The sequence below is a fragment of the Anas acuta genome, chromosome 12 (assembly GCF_963932015.1).
Source record: "Anas acuta chromosome 12, bAnaAcu1.1, whole genome shotgun sequence".
Lineage (NCBI taxonomy): Eukaryota > Metazoa > Chordata > Aves > Anseriformes > Anatidae > Anas > Anas acuta.
The window spans coordinates 13896862-13914558 of record NC_088990.1 but is presented as its reverse complement, the minus strand read 5'-3'; the positions used below and the strand labels follow the sequence as shown (position 1 = coordinate 13914558).

The 17697-nt window shown below is 46.8% G+C and overlaps 1 long non-coding RNA gene across 1 annotated transcript in view; it reads left to right on the top strand.

Moving 5' to 3' along the window:
* LOC137863054 (uncharacterized) overlaps positions 1-17246 on the top strand; it is a 94101-nt gene extending 76855 nt beyond the window's left edge. The window contains exons 5-10 of the long non-coding RNA XR_011100653.1: positions 9937-10067; positions 10260-10589; positions 10723-10937; positions 11125-11213; positions 15181-15332; positions 17048-17246. This is a non-coding gene — a long non-coding RNA (uncharacterized lncRNA). The remainder of the gene's footprint in view (positions 1-9936; positions 10068-10259; positions 10590-10722; positions 10938-11124; positions 11214-15180; positions 15333-17047) is intronic.
* Positions 17247-17697: the final 451 nt, after the last annotated feature.

Genomic DNA, 17697 nt, shown 5'->3' with positions numbered 1-17697 from the left:
TGTCAAAGGTAGCAAAGGCTGAGAAACTGTGCAAATACCAGCAGTGATGCAGCTACTTTTGTAAAGTACGAGATCATTCCCAGAGGGAGTGGCTGCTGGTAAGGCAGCATTAAAGTTCCAGGAAGAAACCTGCAGCTGTGAAATAACAGGAGCTGCGTGGCTGCTCCAGAGACCGGCTAATTGATAGGGTCTCAGCAAGAATGCTCTTTGGCTGAAGTAGAAAACACTTGGATCATCCTCTTCAGATGTCCACCTCTGTGGGGCAAGAGCAGGACTGAACAGTCACAGCTGGGAAAGGCAAAAGTCACAGAAAGTCTTGGCTTTATTAGTTTCTTTGAAGTCAAATAGAAACTTCAGATACTGTATTTATGTGTTATTTACCTAGTTTCCTACTCTGATATGTACTTTAAGATCATCTGCTGAAAAAATTAATTTCCAAAATAAGCTTTTTAAATTTTTATTTTTTACAATACTGACAAAGGCACAGCCGGCATGTGGTAAGGAATTGTCAATGAAATTGTGAGGATATCGTTCAGCAGGGTTTGTTAGTGCATTAAAACACAATGCCTATATTAAATGTAGTAAAAAGGTGTTCTGTTACCATCCCATCGATTGGGTGTGCTATAAAGCAGATTTAACACCAAACTCTCATCTCACTTCTGCCATTGAAGGGCCCTGTGCTACAAATGCACATCTACTGCAAGTTTCCTTGTGGAGGAAGACAGGGATATTTATATCTGCAGGACGTTTATGTAAGGTGCTGCTGCCAGAAACATCTGAGCTGGTGCATAGGTAGGTCATTGGCAGGGTGTTTTGCAAAGCATTCACAAACAATTACTTATCCAAGGCTGCAATAAAAGCAGTTGGGACGAGAGTGTATTTCGCACTGGATTTAAGGTGTCGTTTACCTTGATACCGCAGTAAGAGGGGATGTGCTTAGTGCAAGTTGCAAGGGTGCACTCTTGTGGCTAAGAGGTGATACACAGGGTATAGGTGGAGTTGAAATCACCTTCTGTTTGTTAGGGAATTGAATACTTTCACACAAATAAACAGAAGAGAAATTAGCTCTGCCAGAAAAAAAAATCACTGCAGCATCATTGTATTGTATGAGTTCCCAGGTTGTGGGAGCTTTGCTTTGCTCTGCTGGAGGGTGCATTTGTACTCCTGTTTCTCTGAAGTTAAGGCCAGATGCTGTTTGGCACGCCTTGCTGTTTGCTCCCCTTGTCAACTATCCGTAGCTGCATCCCAGCCAGCTGTTTCTCTCTGCCTCTTATAGGAGGGGAGCTGTCAAAGGGCAAATATCAGTGGAGACACAGCCAGCTGTCTCCCCGAGGCATGCTGCATGCTTAGTGAGCCTTGCAAACCATGAAGCTCTGTCTCTGCTGCCTTTTCTCAGCAAACAATAGAAAAAACCCACAGTTGAAGCTGCACATGATTGTCTCCTACCCCTGCCTTGTGATACTTTCAAGGTTTACTGCCAGGAGAGGATGGCATGAGAAGGAGCTGGTGACCAATGCACCTATGAAATATTAATGGTAACTACTGAGCAGCAAAATCAGAGCCAAGGAAAAAACAAGGGAACCAAAACCAAACAAAACCAAAGCAAACAAAACACATAACAACAACAAAAAAACAAGCTCATGTCAGAGAAGTTGCCAAGAACTGCTGCAGGTTGGTTCAGTCATCTTTTTTGTTTTCTTTGTTCCTCTTCTGTAACTCACAAGAGATTGTGTGCTTCTTTCTCACTGATGTATCTGCCTTGTGTGTTCTGAATGATTCTTTTTTAACTGTTTGCTGGGGTGTGATTGAGGAGTATTTAGCATGAGTCTCCATCCCATTCCTGCCACTGAAAGGCCCTGTGCTACAAATACACATCTATGACACGATGGGGATGTTTGCAGGACTTTTATGTAAGGTAGTGCTGCCAAAAACATTTGAGCTGCTGCATAGGTAGGTCAGTGGCAGGGTGTTGTCCAAACACTTTTGACCATGTTTTGCAAAAGAAAGAGTAGTCAATTGACTAAACCAGTGAGTAATGTAAAAGGTTAATACCAAATAAATGTGAAGAGTGTTGCAGCAATCTGCCAAGCAGTTGGCTTGATTATACCTATGACAGATGGATCCCAGGTACCAATGCCAGTAACTGATGTATAGAGAAAAACATAATCTGTTAACGCTGCCTCTGCTTGTCATACAATCTCCTTCTGAAGATAAGTGGCTCTGCCCAGCTCCCAAGAGACCCAAAGCTCCCCTCACAGAGTCACTTCGAGCAGGACTTCCCAGCATAATCAGGAAACATCATCTGAAAGTGACAATAGAGACAGGTTTGATCAAAATAGATTTGAATGGTTTCCAGGATTTGTAGTTGAAAATAAGGAAAAAATGAAACAAATGGAATATTAAAAGCAGGAAAAATTAATGACCATCATTGCTTCTCCAAACTGTACATTTTTCCCCTGTGAAAATGTGTCAGTTGAATCAAATGGAGTAGATTAGCTTCGGAACACTGATATGAACATATTTTCCTTTTACAGCAATAAATTGCAGCTATTACCAATGAATCTGTATGTCAGACTGTCCTGTGCTGCACTCAGATGGTGAAGCTCTTCCCCGCAGCTCTGGGTGGCTGTCACACAGAATTAATGCCCTGGCCCATACAAGTCTGAGCCAAACCAAATACTGGCAAGCAGATGAAGACCCATAGGAAGAAAATACACATATATATTTCTAGATGCTTTTTCAAAATGTAAAAAATGTTATAGGTCTAAAGAAGAGTGAAATGATCAGGGGATTTCTAATCCCATGCTAGAAATATCGTGTGTTTGAACAGATGTTGAACAGGAAAATTGGTGTGATTTAAATTAATAGAATTAGTTGTCTAGAAATAATACACTTTGCTTGACCTTTAGAGTTCACTTTAATTCAGAATGCATTACCTGAACTAACACATCACTTTGGGAGGACAAAAACCATCCCTTTCCATGGCAGCTCATAAGGAATTATCTTTGAAGGTCCAGATTTTCAGTCTCCTCTGGATGAATACAGACCCGTAGTAGCTGCAGCGATGTAATGAGAATGCTCCAGGTTTGCCTTGTTGTCATGGACTTGTTGTACTGAGATACCTGCCAAAGAACGTAGTGTTTCCCAGTCTTAAAGCTACCTTGATATCTTAAAAATATTAAGAACTATTTTCTCTACTCCTTTCCAAAAAGGTTGTCAGGTTGTTTTCCTTTTTGTACTCACGTTTTACAAATTTTCAGAATACGTCAAATTTCCAGAGCAAACATAATACCCATTTAATGAACCAGCTAAATCTGCTCTGAGCCCATGTCTCCCACTGAGGTGGGCATCCCTCCTACTGTCAAGGCCGGGGTCAGCCCACCGAGGGTGCTGGCTGAGACTGTCCCAGTCTGTGGCAGCCTCAGCTGTGGTCAGCAGATGATTTTCTTGGAAATATGTTCCTCTCACGCCATCTCCTGGTCAGCTCTTTGGGATTAACTAACTGTACTTGGGGCTCCTCCTCCTCCTAGCCCTTCCCTGGACTGCTCCCCACAGGAGGTGAATCGAGATAATTAGATGTGCTTTTTGGTAAGATTGTTACTGTGCTCTTTTCTTGTCCCTACTGCTTTCCCCTGGCTTTTGATGAACAGCAAACATGCTGACAGTACTTCCTTAGGCATAAATGTGTTGAAGAAAGTTGTTTGTATTAAGCATTATCTGCTCCTAACTGTACAGGTCATACTGCGAGCTCCATGTGGATGTTTAGGTCTCTTTCTTGAGGCAGGCTTTGCTATAAAGGGTGACAAACATTCACATCAAGGAGTTTAGCAAGGTAACTTCTCCATAATTGCTTCCACAGAAGTACCGTGTAGCTTCCTGTGACTCAGCCGTCAGATGCTGCCCGTTGGATTAGACTGGTGCCTAGAGAAGCATTTTGAGCTGCGGGGGGAGAAGGGTTGAAAGTGTGGAGGGGTTCAGATCTCACTGCTGGGGACTGAAGAGCAGTGAGCCTGTAACTGGATTGAAACATCAAAAGCAGCACCAGAAGCTGCTAGAAAACCCGTGTCTCCAGAAAGTACAAAATACGTCGAATCAGAATTGGATTGACAAAGGAGATTTGTGGATAAGTGAGTCTGAAGTCCAAGCATTTGTTTCGTAGGAAGTTAACAATAACAAAACCTCCAACCCCCTGAGAAATGTGTGCAGGCTCAGTCCTTCCCCTGAAGCAGGGCAGGGAGAGGCTGACTAGAGAGATTTGTTTCTCCTGAATGTGCAGCGAAGACGGGCATTCAGCGAGGTTTTGTGTGGCTACTGAGAATGTTTCTAATCGATCCTAGAAAAGAGGACAAGAACCTGATGATGTAGCTATCACCGCACCCTTTAAACAAGAATGAAGTTCTGCATTGCTCCTGTAGCACCTGGGCAATGCCTCTGAGACAGAGCAGGGACAGAAGAGACCCAGGTCGCAGTAAATGATGGCCAGCAGCTCAGCGGGGTGGCAAAATGGGCCCTTTTGATCACGTTCCTGAGACTGGTCACAGGCCTTCTGGCTGCTGCTGGAGACAGATGACTGTCAGTGCTCTTCTCCCATCCCTCTTGCAAGTTGTGCTCTGCCAAAGTAACTGCACATACAGGCACTCCCTAACCTAGTTCTGTCAGAATGATGCAGGTTAGGTGAAGGTTTTGTATTTTTTTTTAATAGGGGATAAGTAGCCTCAAGGCCAGGTTCCCTCTCTTAACTCTTATTACAATAATAGCATGCGACGTTGGTATTACGCTCTGCAGAAGTGTGTGTCATCAGCTCCCGATTGGACTTAATGCCCCTGTAAGTAAAAGAAACACAGAACAAAAAGCCGGAGATTTTATAAGCAAATAGTCTCTCAGAAATCTGCCAGTTCCTGGAAGAGTTAACTCATTTAGCATGCTTTTTGTGGGACATATTGATGACATGGACGTGTTCGCAGCAGCTGTGGATGCTGCAGTAACAATGAGCAGAGGCAGTTTATCAGCACATCAGTTCTTTTGCTGGTATAAAAAGGAGCTTTAATTGGACTAATGATGATGGTCTCGATCTAATGCTGAAGCTATCTGGCCATCACAAAATTATCTTTGAGTGAGCTCATCTGTTTTGCAAGGAAGAAACTTATAATCTCCTAGGGTGGGAGATATGTTGGCTGTTTATAGTCACTGCATTTATTTGTAAGGAATATCTTGACTTCACAAGTGCAGTGCCACTGATCTCCCTAGTAAAGCATTTATCTGAATGTAAAGGGAGTTGTTTGCTACGGAGCCAGCCCCATGCTTACAAGGGCCATTGAACAGATCTGCAGCGCTGCCTCTCGTTTGCCTGTAGAAGCAGGTGGTGAATCCGTGTGTCCTGAACGCGGAGCAGCCTGAGAGCCAGCCTGCTCTCTGAGAACGAGACAGGGAAACCGAGAAGACAACGCTCCTACGAACGTGGCTGTGACTAGCTGAGGGGAACACGGGCGTTGGAGCAGCGAGGAGAGCGCTGCAGCCAGCTGGCTGAGGGAGGCAGGGTTCGTCCTGCCCAGCTCAGGAGCAGGCTGCTCTTACTGCAGGGGCAGAGGTCACTTCTCACGTGTTTCCCGTCTGGTTCCAAGCTAGCTGGGCTGGGCTTAGCTGTTGATATTAAGTGGTTTGGTTTTGCTTCCAGCACCTGCTGCCACGGGATGGAAGGACCATCCTGGTTACATTTGTGGGGATTGCTGAGGACCATGGAGCTAGCTGGAGACATCTCCCAGGGAGCAAACCTGCTGCCAGCAGGGGCAAGTGTGCTGTTAGTGAATCAGAAAGCAGAGGTGGCAGAGGACTAGAGCAAAGAGGGCTCTGCAGAAAGGGACCACGGCACCTGCGTTGCTGCTCTCTGCCTGGCTCTCAGCTTCCTGCCTTGCAGCTGCAGTGTCCCTCAGCTGTCAGCAAGCTCCTGGGCTGCTGCTGGCCCTAAAAGGATAATGTGACCTGTAGTCTGACTTTATTTTTCCTACTTGGAGCATGCAGGAATAGAGAGGGGAGCAACGCTCCCTTTTATGCGCTCTCTTTGCTTGCTTTCAGCCTGCTCTGAAAGCTCCCCTTTCCACCCCTGGGCTCGGTGATTGCACAAAGATAAGCAGATGGGTGCAGAAGGTACGTACAGGATAAGCTCTGACCGTGTCAGCTGAAAAGGCCAGATATAATAGTGTTCCTTTAAAGCATAATCCTTCATGTCGTATCACACTTGGTTGTTATAGAAACCGTGACATCACCAAGATTTACAGCTCTGATCCAGCAAAACAGTAGAACATTTGCTTTTAATATAAAGTATGTGCTTAAATCCCAGTTATTTCTGTGGCATTGGTTGTGCACCTTAGACCAAAGCCTACACTTCAGTTTTTTTTTTTTTCTAGATGAAAGTGATGTGGCCCCGTAGAACCCTCTGGCTGCTTTAGTTAAAGTAAAATCTGCCTGCATGTGTCTCAGTCATCAAAATTACAAATTCAGGACTGGTCTAAAGATAGTACAAATACAGGATTTTTTAAAGAGAATATGTTGGAAATTGAATGCTTGATTAGATTGCATCCCTGTCTCTGCTTCTGCAATCTGAAAAAGTGTTACAGAATCACAGAATCACCTAGGTTGGAAGAGCCTTCCAAGATCACCCAGTCCAACCTCTGACCTGACACTAACAAGACCTCCACTAAACCACATCACCAAGGAATTCTAATCACTTGAATAATCTGAGTTATTTTCATAACTAGCTCCAATGCTTAGGACGTTGGACATTTTTTAGTTCTATTGAATGTATGAAGAGAATTCCAATTAGAAAACTCTAGAAAATGTGGAAATTTGGTTGTAATTTCAGTCTGACACAAGCACTCATGCTTGCAAGTTAAATAACTTCTGATGTAGCTGCTCACAGGGTATTTTGTGCTTTTCTTTAGAGGCTCATTTTCTGGATTGTTTAACAATTGCTATTATTATTTTAAGGTGTATTTTGTCACTCAAAGTAACTGAGAAAAGTATGAAAACATTCTTGTGTCTCCAAGAAAATAAACACAGACTGAAGACAGTTAGTGCCAAGGAAACACGCTGCTCTGCACATCTTCGATAGATGAAGGTGGCAGTAACCCCGCAGTGAGGTCATGTGTTTGTGACTGCTTCTGCCAGCAGCAAAGCACAAAGATCCCAAAGGCATTGGCTTTTGTGGAAAAAAAAAAACAAACAACAGGGTAATAAATGTGGCTGAGTCACAACTCACTTCCAGTTCAGAGGATGCTTGTAGACAAATCTCTGCTATTTACTGAGCTCCACCAGCTGGTAAATCACTGCGTACTCCTAAAAGCTCCTCTTACCAAAAGCTACATTTTTGTGAATGGAGAAGGGACTTGGAAATGTTCCTGGCTTATCTCCTTGCCTGGAGAGGAAGCTCTGAGCCTTTGTAGAACTATGTGAGGGTAAACCAGTAAGTATGCTGTTGATTTTGCTGACTCTAGAGTACCTGGACAAAAAGACAATCTTACCGCTAAAAAATGTCACTGAATAGTGTGGCTGATGTGAAGTATGAGTATTTATGGTCAGCTGCTTGGCTCACAAGCCCAAGAGCCATGCAGAGGGATAATCCCCCAGGTTAGTTGTTTGGGCTAGAATTACTGCATAAACTTCCTTCATTTAAGCCCTGATCAGCCCTCAAGAAGCTGAGCCAGGCAAAGGGCAGAGCAAACTCCTTCTCTCTTACGTGGGGGACTTGGGGTCAGTTTGGACTAACAGCTGGGTTTAAGACCCGTGCAGGGTTCCAGCACAGTCCCTTCAGTGCGTTTTAGGCATCAGACAAATAGCACTGAGTGTCCTGAAGGCTCCAGAGAAAACTGAGAGCACTGACACAGCCGCTGCCGCCCTGCACAAGCATCTCCTGGTGCGGCCTGGGCGCTGCTGGCCCTGCAGGGCGCTGTGGGGCGCTGGGTGGCGGTGTCAGTTCGCTGCAAGGCACCCGGGCTGCCTGCACAGCCAGCAGCAATCCTCGCCAAGCTCACACCCTGCCAGGGCTGCTCGTGAAGCTGTCAGAAATTGAAGCCAGTTACTTAGCCGTGTGGTGAGATTCACTTCGGGACGTGTCTGGCCAGAGCAGGTTTCTAAGCAGGCTCTAATGGGCATTTCTTGGCTACAGCTCGCCTTGCCCTGCTTGCCTTGCCACCCTGAAGCCGCAGCCTTTTCCTTTGGCCTTCCCCATCCTGCCCACCTCCATCCCTATTTCTCGTTTAGCTGCAGTGTTGGTGTGAGGCTGGTTCTCTGAGCCAGACAGCTCTTTCTCAGACACTCAGGGGCACGTTGAGAGTCTTGTCTAGAGAAGAAAATCGTCCTGGTGAGCGTATTGCCCCGCTGCATCCTTGTAGGTGTCACACACACGCTGTGCTGTGTCAAGGTGGTTCTGTGCTGTGCCTGCAGCTAAGGTGAGTGCAAGCCAGATCTGGGATTGGAGCGTGTCAAAGAGGATCTGTGTGCACAGCCGAGGAGCTCGCTCTGGTGGTTAGCCCTTTTAAGTCACCCTTCACAGGTCTGTGCTCCGAGTCCCGCCCCTTGCTCTGCTGCTTGTTGATTTTCTGCTGAGATCACAGTGCAGTGCTGCAGGTACAGGTTTGTCTCCATGGTTATCAAGGAGCTTTCCTTTCCTTGTGCCATGGCACTGACAAGCACCACCTGATGTTGTACTGACCTTGCTCTTACTGCCCCTTGAACACGTTGGCCTGTTTAAACTGTATTTGATATAAACATAGAACTAAAACCAGAAACTGTTCCACAAACTTTCTAAACCTCAGGCACTGACTAGAGGAGAGAAGCTGCTCCCTGCTTGGGCAATAGCCGTAGAGGCTCGGTCTTGCCCTGTGTACAAACCAGAGCTCACCTGTATGAACAGGGCATTAGCCAAAAATATGGACTCCCTTTGGGAGCACTTCTTGAGGTGAGAAACTGGTGCCAGCCGTGGTTTTTAGGGTCCTCACTAGGGTTCGGCTCAGTGTTCTCGGGCACCGGGCGGCCATGTTGGTGCCCAGGGCTCGCCGGGAAATGTAGTTCTCGGGAGAATGCACCCCGCTGGGCTAAGCCTGATAAAAACAAACAAATAAACAAAACCGCAGCTGCTCCTCCTCCTGCTGCCTTGCTCCCTTCTTGTGCTCTGCCTCTCCCCTGCCCCAGGTGCTTGGGGTGGGTGCCAGGTAGGGCCTGGCGGTGTCTGAGCCGCAGGTGTCCCAGCAGAGCTCTTTCTGCCTGAGGTGCTCTGCAGGTGGGAGCTTTGCTGCTCCTTCAGCCAAGGGCAGGGCTCCTCAGGGGAGGCAGAGCCTGCAGGTTGATGCGTTTCCCAGTGAAGAGAGGTTAGGATGTCTTTTTGAGGTAACAACTAGCAGGATGTTTTAGAGTAAAACAATCTGTGTAGTAGTAGGTACCTTTACTGCACGCATCTCTTCTTCAGGTGAGTAGTTGTCACAGCACGCTTATGGATGGGAAGGTGATGTTACTTTGCGTGTTTGCTCTGTGGTTCTAGGTCCCTTATGATTTTTGCAGAATTAAGGGGCTTACTGTGAATGTGACCTAATGCCTTCACCTGTGTGTGAAATATTATCAAAGTTACAACCTTGGCAGTAAAGTGATGGAGCAGGGCTTAGGGAAATGTATCATCCAAGTTCCCTGTGCCAGTATCTATTTGAAAACAGCAACCATAGGCACGTAAGGTGTACTCTTTTTCAGGATTAGGGACAGTTTGTTACATTTTTGGAGCTTTTTCCTGCTGTTTTGCTGGCTGTAGAGACTTTAGACCTTGTAGCCTTATAGATTTTAAGTGCTTGGAATTCCCTTAATAGAGGGATGTTTAGCAGAGGTTGCTGGCTAACTTGTTTTTGGGACATGGTGGGGTACGCTTCTGTTTTTGGGTTATGTTTTAATCTCTAGATATATCAAGCCATTTGCATAACACTCCAGAGGATTCACGAAGAGCTTCAGTATGCACCGCAAGGGGCTTGACCACATGGGCACTGTATTGCCAAGAGACTGAGCAGGGTCGCCTTTTTCAGCTGTAAAGGGTAAGTCTGTGATGCCCCCTGTTGGGGCTGCTGTGCATTCATAGCCTGTTGGCATTTGTGGACCTGAGGGTTGTGTTTTTTTTTAATTTTTATTTTTTTCTGTCTCTGGTCTCTGTGCTTGAGTCCTCTGCAAGGAGCTGTCCTGTTTGCATGTCCATCACAGATATGACATTCTGTTCTTATTTCTCGTAGCCCAGGTCATAGAATCATAGAATATCCCGAGTTGGAAGGGACCCATAAGGATCATCAAGTCCAACTTCTGGTCATAGGCATGGACTGAGCCGGAAACTTGAACGAGCCAGGAGGGTGAGTGGATGGCACTGTGGGCCAAGAGTTGGTCAGTTGGTTTCGTTAGTCCGTTTTGCCTGGTGGGCAGGCTTGGCAAGCACCTTGTGACAGCAGTGTGCATCTCCTGCTACGTTCCTGTGTCACGTCAGATGTCAGCGGTTCCAGTTCCTGAAATGCTGGAGATGCTCAAAGTGCAAGAGGAGCAGGGAGTGTGATGCATCTCTGGGAAGTTAGGTGAGCAAAGCAGTGGTATTGGGTTGGAGGACGTGGGTCTGGGGCTTGGCTACTGGGGTAGGGGAAGAAAGAAGAGGAGTGGGTATAGACTGTTCTGTGGATTGTCATGTTTGTTCTTTCTCCTTGGTCTAAGCCACATGACCTTGCCTCGGCATGGCGAATGGAAGTGCTAAACCTGGATCAGGAAGGTGAGTGGAGAAAAGTTGGAAAACGGGCATGGGTTTCAGTTTGGTGGTCTATCCACCGCCCTCTAGGTGACTCCTCTTTTCAGGGGATGAAGAAGAAACTGTCAACATCCTAGCTGGCCTCTGTGGTCCACACTGAGGATGGATTCTGACCTTCTGAGAAGTAAGTCAAGGGGCAGATACTGTGTGAGAGGGATGGTTGGCGGGGGGGTGGGGAGTTGTCTAGCAGTTGTTTATCTGACTGAGTAGCAGAGCAGGGCAGTTGACGACTGTTTTGCTTCTCAGGAGGTTGTTGCATTGGAAGAAGTTTGGCTGGCGTGCCAGTGCCTGATGGCACTCTGTTTCTGCAGGTGAAGAGGAGCCTTGTGCCTGAAGCAACATCCTGGCTAGCCTTTGTGTTCCTTGTTGAGGATGGAACCTGCCTCCCAGCATTCCCAAGGTAAGCTGGGGGGCAAATGCTGTGTTTGGGTCAGGGTCGTGAATGGGCACCCAGCAGGGTAAGTGCTTTGAAGTCATTGCAGTGGATGGGGCCTCTCAGGATTGGTCATGGTCAGGCAGAGAGGGTGTGTGGGGGTCTGTCAGGTACAGTGTGAGCACTGCCAGGCAGGGCAGTTCCAGCTTGGTGTCTGTGTTCTGTGTTGTCTGTGCTGTGCTGTTGCTCTTGGTGTGGTCTGGGCACTGCTGGCCCTGCAGGGTGCTTTGGGCTGCCTCCTGTGGGTGGTGTGGGAGCTCTGTGTCTGGTGTCAGCTCACTGCAAGGCACCTGGGCTGCCTGCACTACTGGCAGCAATGCTTTCCAAGTCCAGGCCTTGCCAGGGCTGCTTGTGCTGTCAGAAATTGAAGCCAGGTTACTTAGTGGTGTGCTGAGATTCACTTTGGGATGTGTCTGGCCAGAGCAGGTTTCTAAGCAGGCTCTAATGGACGTTTGGCTACAGCTCGCCTTGCCCTGCTTGCCTTGCCACCCTGAAGCCGCAGCCTTTTCCTTTGGCCTTCCCCATCCTGCCCACCTCTGTCCCCCCTTGCTGGCCACTCTGGGGCAGCTCTGGCACACTCTGCAATTGCTGCCCAGGGATGTTGACTCCTCCGTCACTGCACCAGTAAGTTTGGTCCAGCATTCAGGTCGTGTTTTCTCATTCCCAGTTTATTTTTCTTGCTTAAATCCCCAGTTGCCTCTCTGTCTCAATGCTCAATAATTCCTGTCTTTACTTAGTGCTCGCAGTGCTTGGAAGCCAGAACACAAACACAGGACCGTGCATTACATCCACTTCTGGGTACAATCCAGTCATGTGCTAGTGTGGTGGAGGGGATGATTAAGATCCTTCAGCTGCTTCCCTCCAGCCTTTTTGCTCTCCTCCTGTCCCCATGGGCATTAGGATATCTCTGTTTAACTATCCTTTAGCTGCAGCGTTCATGTGAGGCTGGTTCTCTGAGCCAGACAGCTCTTTCTCAGACACTCAGGGGCACGTTAAGAGTCTTGTCTAGAGAAGAAAATCGTCCTGGTGAGCGTATTGCCCCGCTGCATCCTTGTAGGTGTCACACACACGCTGTGCTGTGTCAAGGCGGTTCTGTGCTGTGCCTGCAGCTAAGGTGAGTGCAAGCCAGATCTGGGATTGGAGCGTGTCAAAGAGGATCTGTGTGCACAGCCGAGGAGCTCGCTCTGGTGGTTAGCCCTTTTAAGTCACCCTTCACAGGTCTGTGCTCCGAGTCCCGCCCCTTGCTCTGCTGCTTGTTGATTTTCTGCTGAGATCACAGTGCAGTGCTGCAGGTACAGGTTTGTCTCCGTGGTTATCAAGGAGCTTTCCTTTCCTTGTGCCATGGCACTGACAAGCACCACCTGATGTTGTACTGACCTTGCTCTTACTGCCCCTTGAACACGTTGGCCTGTTTAAACTGTATTTAATATAAACATAGAACTAAAACCAGAAACTGTTCCACAAACTTTCTAAACCTCAGGCACTGACTAGAGCCTGGGCAATAGCCGTAGAAGCTCGGTCTTGCCCTGTGCACAAACCAGAGCTCACCTGTATGAACAGGGTATTAGCCAAAAACATGGGACTTTATCTATAATATGTTTTTTCATTTGACAGTTTGACGTAAATATCGTAGGATATACGTGGCAGGATAGATTCTGAAACCAGCCACAGCATCTGCTCTGTCTCATCTAGCCAGAACTGATGGTGGAAGTAGGAGGAAATATGGAGAATCCTGTGCAAAGTAAGAAGTGAGAGACATGGGAAGGAACTGGGAAGGGGTGAGGGGTTTTACAGCATGATACCAAGTAAGATGCAGTGGTACGGTGGTATAAAACCAGAAATGTGTAGGAAACCAGGAGTCACTAGGTTTGTGGCTTACAAATCAAGTGGTTGTTTTTGTTCTTACCATTTTATTTTTTTGCACCTCTTGGAATTATTTTGTCTTCATTTTATGCAGAATGCCTCTGCTAGCTGATAATTTCGTTAGTCATAGTCTCTTGTAGATCATTGTGAAAGTCTTGAGATCCACTCTAACACAGCACTACCATGATCCATTTAAAAATGATAAATACCTTTCCCTGCTCGTTAATTTTCTATTTTTATTCCTTGTTCACAATTGTTACACCAGTTCCCAAACTATGTGGGTGCTGTACCAAAAGAAAATTGAATCAATGTTATTTATGGATTGTTGTGATGCAGTCTTTCAAAATTTTTTTAAAAGCCCCATATGTAGGTTCTGCTACATCCCTTTTATTCTCTGATTCTGATTCACAGACTTTAATTCTGTGGGAAGTACCACTCTTTGTGAAGGGCAAATAAAACTACTTGTGAGTCTTCTATCCTTCATCTGTTTTAGTGGCTTTTTGTGCTCATAATTTGTTCCTAGTGGAAAACGAGTGAGGTTTGCAGAATAGCAGTTGCTAGGGTCATTCTTTTCCAAGGTTTGTTCTTGCATTTGTTTCTCTGAGACTTCTGGGTTTGTGACTTTTTTCTCAGTAATCAGGTAACCTCTCATGCTGCAGGCCATCTTTGTAATGGAGAAAAGTATCTCATCTTCTGTCCTTCTTTTACCTGTAAAGATAAGAGGATTACTTTTTAAAATGTACTTGGCCACTTTTTTTTGATGCTGTATCACCAAGCTTGTATTGACATTTGAAGGTTCCTCGATGCAGAGTATGTCAAGGATCCCTTACCAGCTCCTGATAGGTCTTGACCTGTGCTCTCTGGGGCCCTGTGAACTCCAAATCAGAGAGTGGTTGAAGATCTCTGGCCTAGCTCACCAGTATTTTGATTCCTATGGATGCTGTATGACCTTGGTAAAGCATGGCCTGTCCTGTTGGGATGACGGCAAGAAAAACGTGTCTGTGAGGTGCGCTTGGGAGCAACAGAACTGACATTAACCCCTTCCCATAAAAACCTTTAGCGTGAGCTCTCCACCCAGCGACGGACTTATGTTTATGCTGCTGACGGACAGCATAAGCAGGACACATCCCAGCACTGACACCAGCTCACTGCGTAGCCTTGGGAAAGTCTTCAAGGCTGGGTCAGAAATTAAATTAGCTGAGTTACTGCAGTGGTTAGACTGTGGTTGGCTCCGAAGACTGTCTGTACACCTGGTTCTGCAGTGTCCCTGCCTCCCAAAATGTATTTGACCTCAGTGAGGCAGGATCGCATGCCAGCTTTGATATGATACCCATAATGTTTGTGTTGGTGCAGCACTTTTGATGTTCTGCAGAGTGTTTGACTGGGGACAGCACTGCCATGGGCACTGCTTTGCTCCCCCAAATCTAAACTTATCTACAAAAAGCAGTAACAATAACTGAGAAGCCCTGCACGCTGTGTGTGTGGCTGCTGAGCTGTGCTTGATTTGTCTTTTCTAAACTAAGTGATGTGGTGACATCTGTCTGTGCTTACAGAGTCTGAAAGCAACAGCTCTGACCTGCCCCGTTAACCTCAGTGCCTGCCAACCTGGATGCTCTGTGCTAATACTCTAAATATTGACCGAGTTAACTATTTTGCTGCCTAGCAAAACAAGGAAAGGGGAAGAAGTTGCACATTGAGCTATGGCTAAGATTGCATCTCAGTGCTGAGTTCTTGATCTGGGGATCTGTCCATTTCCCTGTCTTCCCCTCCAGCCAAAGGTGTTCAGCAGGACTGAGCCTGCCATCTGACCTCTGTTCCTATCCATCCCTTTTAAGCTTCTGTGATGACAAGGGAAGCTAAGCTTGCCAAGCGCTGTAAGGCTTAGGATTTTATGGATCCCAGGAAGGGGTGTGAGGCTTTTGAAATGCAATTCTGTAACTGTTGCAGTCTTTAAAAGTAAAGTGGGTATTTGAGGAGGTAAGCAATCTCAGGGTCTGCTGTATACTGAATTTCTTGAAACTGTATTGTCCATCAAACGCACTGACACTGTTTTTCTAAAATGCTTTGAAAGTGACTTCAAGTGACTGAAGCTATGACTTAGATGCTCCAAGGTCAGCTGTGCCTTCATGTCAGCTTCTATGGTGATCAAGACAGGTTGGATTGCATCTTGGAGAAGCAGGATCCTCTTGACTCACTGTCTTTCTGCCTGTGCCAAGGTTCCAGGTAAGGTTTCCTGCCATATGCTTCTCTATGTGGGTGTATCAGCTATTATTTGTCTTTTCTGGTCTCACGTTCTGATGCTACCTGGGAAAACCTTAAAGTATCTCTTCAATCCCAAGATCAGTTATTATCAAGTTACCTAATAAGTACCAGGGAAAAGAAACAAAGAGGGTTATGAAAGTATGTTACCTTCATAGCAGAGAGGTTTGGCCAAAGTGCAGAGCCCAGGAAGAGGAAATCTAGATGCATGACATCATGGAAACCACTCTCTATTTATCAAACATCTACAGGCAGGAAGAAAGGTAGAAAAAAAGTGGTGCTTTCAGGCAGTATAGATCAAGGAAACCAAAGAGCATCTGTAATTACTGGAATCTCATACAGTGCTCTTGAGGGTCTTTACTGCTATTAATTTCCTTTATTACTCAGAGATGTCAGGTCTTTCCCCACGTGCATTCGTTTTGGTCTTTGGGAAATTCAGGATTTCCTGAGTCACCTTGTGACCAATATAAGATTCATGTTTAAGCCCTTTGGCAAGTCCCTGAAGGAAGGAATAGGAATGAATCAGACATGATGAACAGCTCTTTGCACCTCTGCAGCAGTTTCTGTATTCCAGACAGCAAGGCATCCCCGATGTGTTCTCAAGGTCTTTAACACAGAAATGAATTCGCAGGCAGAGCTATGCCCTCCCAGCTTGCACAATGCCTGCTAAACATGGAAAAGCGCAGCAGAATTTAGGGGAGTGGTGGCAGTGCAGCTGCATGTTGCTTCTTGAAGCCTGCAACAAAAAGGCAGACTGAAGGAGCTGGGGAATGTTCTCTACCAGACTTAAACAGCATATGGCTTGCAGGACGCACTTGGCCGATTAAGCAGTTTGTTTGGCCTGCCAGATGGCCAGGAGACACCATGATGTTTGGATCTTTGGGTGCCTGAGAGAGGTTGTCGTGCCTTCCGCCAGCCAGCCAGATAGCACAGCCGTGGCAGCCTCCCTGCCCACCAGCACACCCACACCTCGCCACTGCCCAAACAGGTGGGGGGTGCAGGCAGAGGAGGGGCAGCACAGGAGAGAGGCAGGTGGGAATGCTGAAGGAGGACGAGGAGAATGGAAGCCCAGAGGTAGGGATGGACAGAGGCAATTCTGGGGAGGGCATGACGAAAGGTGCGGTTTGAACTCACTAAGCCTCCCTGCTGCAGTGAGGTGTTCTAGGCCAAAATCCTATCGTCTGAGCGAAATAGGGCTGAGTCACCAAATACACTTCTCTGCTGTTTCACGCATCACATCACGTAATGCCTAACAAAGTCTGGTTTGTTTGGTTTTGCTTCCAGTGTTCCTATAGAAAGGCTCTTCCAGGCCTTCCTTTTTTAATAGGTAGACTTGTAATTTTCTGCTGTTTGTTTATGGAGTGTATGCCCTTTGCTTACGTCTTCCCTTATCTCTCTAAGGTCTTCACTTTGCCCGATGACGCATTGGCAGACAGCTGTCATATCCGCTCTCTGTCCTTGCTTTGCAGACTAAAGAGTCTGAGCTAACAAGACAGTTCAGCCCTTCTAGGAAGGCTGAGTTGCACACACAATAGGCATCTTTCAAATGATACTCAGAAAAACAAAACAAAAAACAGGTCTTTCAACTCTCTTTGGACTTTCTGGTATCTTTCATTCAGAGTTTTTAGCTAGTGTCAATCCTTCCTGGCTGGTTTTGCAGCAAAGTATGTTCTTTGCAGCTCTCTTTGCTGGAAGGACAGATTTCAAGCCCACAAATCAATAAGACGTCCATATGCTGCCATGTGGAGTTGGGCATGTGCATGACTGTTTTTCTGGATCAAGATTAGAGTTCTCACCACTTGAAAAGATTCAGTCTGTGGTTTGTGAAGCGCTGCCAGTTCCTCTGGAATTAAAGATTTATATAAAATATCAATGTTTTTTTTTTAAAAAAAGGAAGCCATCCCCTCTTCCAGCTTTGTGTGTGTGCACGTGGTACCTCGTTAATTAAAACTGGTTGGGAAACAAGAGGGACTCTGCAACAGTGCTCCCTGTAGTGCGTAGCCCCTTGGTGTTGCTCCTTGTCCCCAGGCGCACAACCGTCTGTGGACAATGCAAAGACGGAAAGTGACAAATAAAGGCGAGGAGAGGGGGTGTCCCTGAGAAACAGGGGCAGCATCGCTTCGTCCCTGCACGCAGTGAGTATTCTCTTGGCTCTACTCTCAGGCTTCGCGGCGCTTGTCTTTGGGTAAACCGAGCGAGCTGTTCCCGAGGCACTGGGGAGCGAGGCTCGCACTTGTAGCGAGCTGCTGGGGCTGCACCCGAGCGGCTTCGTGCGCGGCCCCCAGGCGCGGGGCCGAGGGGAGCGGGGCCGAGGGGCGGCCCAGGTGAG